We start from the raw sequence: 6058 nt of genomic DNA, 5'->3' as shown, positions 1-6058 counted from the left end.
AGTTTTGCTGAATCAGGTTACTTTAAACTAAATTGTTACATTGTTCTTTTTTGAAATTAAAGTTACAATTTTTAAAACAGGCAAACATATCTCAAATTCCAGTCTTTTTAAATATAGAAATTAAATAGTGGCAACCTATATTGCTTTTGATAGCAAGTCACTTCATTTCAACCATTTGATTTTGCTGCACAAGTTTAAGCATCCAGTGTAATTAAATGACAGCTTTCATACAGGCGGCCGACGGTACTACGCACATATCTGACAGATTTTCCCAGGAAAGCACCTTTTTTTAAATTCTTGTGATGAAATCTGCTTCTCCTGACATAGGGCCTCATTATGAGTCTGGTGGTAAAACCGCCTGGTTACCGCCGGACTCGTATTACCATTCCGCGTCCGTGATTCCTGGATTTACCGGGGCATTACAACCCCGGTTTTCCGGGAATCACGGAGGCGGAATGGTGTTAATCCCCATTCCCATCGAGTCCTATGGGACTCGATGGGAATGGGGATCATGGAAACACCAGCAGCATCTCGTAATGCTGCCGGTGTTTCCTCGTCCGCCTGCAGGCCGGCCGTGTTAAACCCCCCAGGTCAGACCTGGCAGGAACATCACCTCCCGCCTGCAGGAGTCGGGATCAGGCGGTCCGGAAACAACGGTGGCGGCGGGTTTATAATGAGGCCCATTGTGTGATTATGTGGATTCTTTAAATAAAGTGATGGGTAACACCCAGCAAGGATGTTGGATATTTTCTGATGTTTAGGAATCATTATTTTGTAATTTCAACAACCAAGGAAAAACGGATTTCAGAGCACTTCTGGGTTTCCTTGCAATGAAGCACTGCCTTTCATGTAGTTTCCATTTTCACTCTGTGGACAGCCCAATGACAGATTTCAGTAATGTGGTCTCCTGATCCACTACTGACACAGGCAAAGTAGATTGGGCTAATAGGAGCAGGGATAGCGGGCAGCCCTGTCTGGTCCCACAGATTAGGGGCATTGGGGCGGAGAAGGAGCCATTGATCCTAAGGAGGGTCTTTGGTGACTTATAGTTGGCTAGGACCATCGCTCGGAATGCCGGTCCAAACCCTTAGGCTTCCAGGCTAAAACTCATAAAGGACCAATTGACTCGATCAAACGCCTTGGTGGCGTCCAGGGCCATCAGTACTAGGCTCTGAGAACCCCGGGAAGCGAGATCCACCAAGTTTAGGGACCTGCGAATATTATCACCAGCAGACCTATTTTTAATAAAGCCAGCTTGGTCGGGGTAGATTATGTCAGGCAGTATGTGTGCTAGGCGATTTGCCAGAATATTAGAGTAAATGTTAGCGTCTATATTCAGGAGGGCTATTGGTCTGTAGGAAGCAGGGTCCTTGGGTATTTTCCTGGTTTGGGTAAGAGGACGGTGATAGATTCCTGCATAGAGGGGGTCATGGTTCCCGTTTCCCTAAAGGAATTGAATAGTGCCACCAGGGGGGCCGCCAGCGGGGGCCTAAAGATTTTATAGAATCTGTAGGAATATCCATCAGGGCCTGGAGCTTGGGATTTGAGAGACTTAATTGCTTCCCCTCAACCTCCTCACCTGAGATCGAAGTGTCCAGGTTGCCCCGGGCTAAGTCTTGTAGCTGGGGGAGTGCCGCTTCCTGCAGGTGTTCTTTTTGTTCATTCCGGTTTCGTGGTGGTGCGGTCATTACTTGAGCCAAGTGGTCCGATGCCATCCATTGCTTATCTGGTTCTGTATAGTGTATTATGCGTTGTGGGTCTCGAAGGCCAATGATGGTGTTGCTCCTTTTGGCTTTATCCAGTTTGACCACTAGCAGTTTGTTCGCTTAGTTATTCTTCACGTAGTAGAATTGCTTGGCTTTAGTCAAAAACTGAGCCGTGTGCTCAGCGTAGTGGGCCTCGAGTTTATTTCGTGCATTGCGGATGGCTCGCTGCGTTTTAGGGGACCAAACCTTTCTCTTATGAGTCTCTTTCGCCTCCCTAAATTCCTCCTCGAGGATCAGGCGTGTCTGTCGTCTCCCGCTGTGAAATGCTACTCCTTGTGTGATTAGTTCTCCCCGAATCACCGCTTTTAGGGCATCCCAGGTGTTCGCGGGGGAGGTGTCTTCGCTGGGATTTTCTCTGCAGAAGTTTTTAATTGCTGTTGCAATCTTGTCTCGTAGCGGCATTTCGTTAAGGATCGGGTCATATAAGGTCCATCTACGCTGGGTGTTAGGTATTGGTTTGTGTGTTTGGATTTCTAGAGTTACCGCAGCGTGGTCAGACAAGATCCTTGATCCTACAGATACGTCATTGGCGTAGGTAAGCACCTGGGGGATGTTAGGAAGAGGTCAATGCTCGAGAAAGTTCTGTGAACGTAGGAGTAGAAGGAGAAGTCCTTCTCAGCAAGGTGAAGCACCCGCCACGAGTCCACCACCTCCAGGGATCTGAACAGATGTAGCAGACTGAGGGTGAGAGAGAAGTCTGCACAAGAGGGGGGGTGGGATCTGTCTTTTGTGGGGTCTGGGACTCCATTAAAGTCCCCTCAGATTATAGTCTGGCCTTCTGCGAAGGATGAGAGTGAAGAGCCCAGCGCCTCATAGAAAGCGGCATGACCAGTGTTGGGGGCATAGACTGAAATAAAGGTATATAACTGCCCTAGCAGCAGGCATTTGACCACCACATATCGACCTTCTGGAATGTTTTTTTTTTCCAGGACCTGGGGGTTCAGTCCCTTCATGAAGAGGATTGCTGTGCCCCCTTTCTTGGAGCCACTTGCGACAAAGAGTTGCAGTGGATAGTGTCGCGAGCGAAGTCGCCCAAAGTCCGGCAGTTCTACGGTTGCATCATCATCCTGAAGTTTTTGTAAAATAGATTACGCTTAGCGGGAAAGTGTAGACCTCTAACATTGAGAGAGAGAAAATTCAAGTTCCGGAGTTATCGTGTTAATTCAGGAGTCTCCACGGACTTTGACGTGGGGGGTTGGGGCTTTGGATGGGAGTCAGCCATCATTTCAAGGGGTTGTTAGGCGTGTGTCATCCTGCTCTTGGGGTTTTAACTCAGGCCCCCAACGGAAGGCTGTAACTTTAACTGGTGGGGGGTCCGCGGTTGTGGGTGCGGAACCCCCAAAGCCAACTGGGCCCAACAAAGACCTCCAGCCACATAGGCTGGGGTCCGGAATAAGAATTGAGTAACATTCCAAGGACTCATAGGTGGAATGTGCCTTGGAGATGGGCATGGTCCGTGAGAAGGGGGCCGGCTGCTCGTTCATAGCTGATCGTTTACTTTTTACAGGATCAGAGAGGTTTCCATGGGGCGAAAGAAGTTCCCAATGAAGAGGGAAGCTGGGTTCTGTTCTTTAGGGCCGTTGTGTCATGGGGCCCAGGCCGGAATGGTTCATCTTCTCCTGCTGTTTTTCTGCACCCTCGACCAGGATGCCCTCCTGGGTTTTGGTGAGGAGCTCGGTCCTCTGTCTGCCACGTCTTCCAGGGTTAGCGATACCGTTTCTCTGGGTGCGGTCGGGAACATGATCTTTTCGGCATCTTCAAGGTGGCTGATTCTGCGCAAGGCGCCTTTGTGAGAGAACTGTAGGGCAGTCGGGAAGAGCCATCTGTATCGAATCTGGTGGTCTTGGAGGAAGAGGGTTAGAGGTTTGAGGGATTGTCTCTTCTGAAGTGTGAGGAGAGATAGGTCTTGATAGATCTGGAGGGGGGATCCCTGGAAGGATAGTTCATCCCGGGAACAGCGTTCGGGATCTCAGCCGCCGACCAGGGTGTACATTGTTGTTGGCAGCAGGATGCTTCCCACGGTCCTCAGCTGCTCCGGAGCCCCGGACCCCTCTCGCCGGGTGCCGCTGTGAGAGAGAGGGGAAGTACTCCCCACATTAGGATGTTGCGGCCGGATCACTGCGCTCAGAGCCGACGCCTTGGGTTAGGCGGGCCGAGACCCGTGGGTGCACTGAGAAGTGCCGTGAAGGGCAGGCGCGATTGCCAGGGGGCTTGGGCGCCTCCCCTCCAATGATTGTCCGGGAGCGGAGGGCAGAGCAGGAGGGATCACCCGGCTCAATGCGGGCAGTCATCTGGTCCCAGTCCGGTGCCGGCGCGAATCTCGCCAGCTCCGCCCGCCATCTTGGATGAGGCGGGCAATGGGCTCCCGGAATTCGTCGGCCGTAGTGAAGCTTCCCAGGAGTCCAAACACTTTCTCTTTGTCTTGGTGGATGCCGCAGTGATTCCGGCACCCGAATCAGGGTTTCATGTGAAGTTCAGGGCACAAAACCTCACCAAATCAGCTGCGCAGCGAGTCCCTCACGGAGGCCATCAAGAGAGCGTCCGCATAGCCGGCACTCCAGGCCAGGCCCCCCCAGAACCCCTTTTCTTATCCAAGATTTGTTTTGCGCACAAATCACAGATTGCCAATGGAAGATCTGCTCACTTTCATGCACGGCAGGTGTAGGCTAATCGTGGCCCACGGTGGTTCCAGTCATTCAGGTCTACCAGACATGCTGGCACCAGTAGTGTGGATTGGGACCAGACAGGCCCAACCCTCTTCCTGGGCCCTAGCACACGTGACATGCAGGAGCCCACAAAAGATGCGGTTTTCGTGGGAGGCTGCATGCCCAAATAAGGAATACCCGGGTCTCTCGACTTGGGTGAAGGCAAAGGGACAAAATGGCCAAAGGCCAGAACAAAAGACTCTGTGGCACGGGCATTTTCGGCACTGGCCCCAGTCTTTGGCCAAACTCGATATGGTCCATAAAAACAAAGTAAAAATACATTAAAATTAAACTTCTGCCACCAGTTCGTCCTAGGCACACTTGTATAGACCAGAGGCGTACAGCTGAAGTCAGGTCAGGTGAGCCAAACAACAGCAAAAAGTTTGGGGGGGTTCACAAGTAGAGGGAAATCTTTCCAAACAGTCGGGGTAGTTGGGGGATTGTTAGGTGGAAGTGGTTGGGAGGGAGGGAGGTATTGGAGTGATAAAGGTATAGTGTTGTGATCAGTTCAGATGAGTATGCGAGGTGTGAGTGGGGACACTTAGCCAGATGTGCAGAAAAGTGCATCTAGGGTGTGTCCTGCAACGTATGTCAGTGGTGTGATCAGTTGTGTCAGGCCAAGAGCTTCGTGATTGTTGTTGAGGGAGCGGGTCATGGGTTTGGCAGAGACATGAAACCAGATGTTGAAATCTCCCAACAAAGTGAGTGCGGGTTGCTGGATCAGCATGGGCGAGAGGGAGTTACGGAGAGAATTGCCGAAATGTTGGGCGTAGCCGGGTGGCCTATACAGGAGAGGGAAGCTGTGGGGGATGGAAGGGTTGATGAGGAACTTAGCGAGAAAGGATTCAGATTTGGTGTCCCCCGGTAGCCTCTCCGCAGAGATTACTAAAAGGTGTTGTTTGTGGAGGATGGCTAGGCCCCCCGCTCTGCTAGGCCTTTTGTGTGCGAGCAGCAAGTAGCTGGGAGGGAAGGCTTTGTGTGCGATGCAGTTGAAATCATTGGTGAACCAGGTTTCAGTAATGAATAGGATGTCTGGGTTTTCAGTCAATGGGCCTCATTACGACCCAGGCGGTAAGTTACCGCCTGGGTCGTACCTTTACCACCATGGCGTAAACTACGTTTACGCCATGGTGGTTGGCGGACTTACCGCCCCATTCCGAGGTGAGTGGGGCGGTAAGTCCCCATTAACCCATTTACCCTTCCCCATTCCCATTTTTGCCCCATAGGGCATAATGGAAGTGGGGAAGGCGTTAATTACGCCACCGTAAATTACGGTGGCGTAATTAACAACAAGGTCCCTTAGCGCCATGGATTTTAACACCTGCTAGAAGCAGGTGTTAAAACCTCCATGGCGCTAAGGGACCTCCGAATCAGGCGGTAAGGGTCGGCGCTGTTTACGCCGCCGTAAACCCCTTACCGCCTAGGTCCTAATGAGGCCCAATACGAGGTAAAACATTTTGTGTTGATTTTTGGCTACCGATCTAGCGTTGATGAGTATGCAGGATAGAGAAAGAGGATTCTCCTGTGTCGTCAGCATCGGTAGTGGGTTGGGTTTGGGTGGGGGAGAAGCATGGTTGTCTCAGTTTA

Source organism: Ambystoma mexicanum, chromosome 2p, assembly GCF_040938575.1.
Source record: "Ambystoma mexicanum isolate Mex_15411 chromosome 2p, UKY_AmexF1_1, whole genome shotgun sequence".
NCBI lineage: Eukaryota > Metazoa > Chordata > Amphibia > Caudata > Ambystomatidae > Ambystoma > Ambystoma mexicanum.
Note: the sequence above shows the minus strand (reverse complement) of the source record.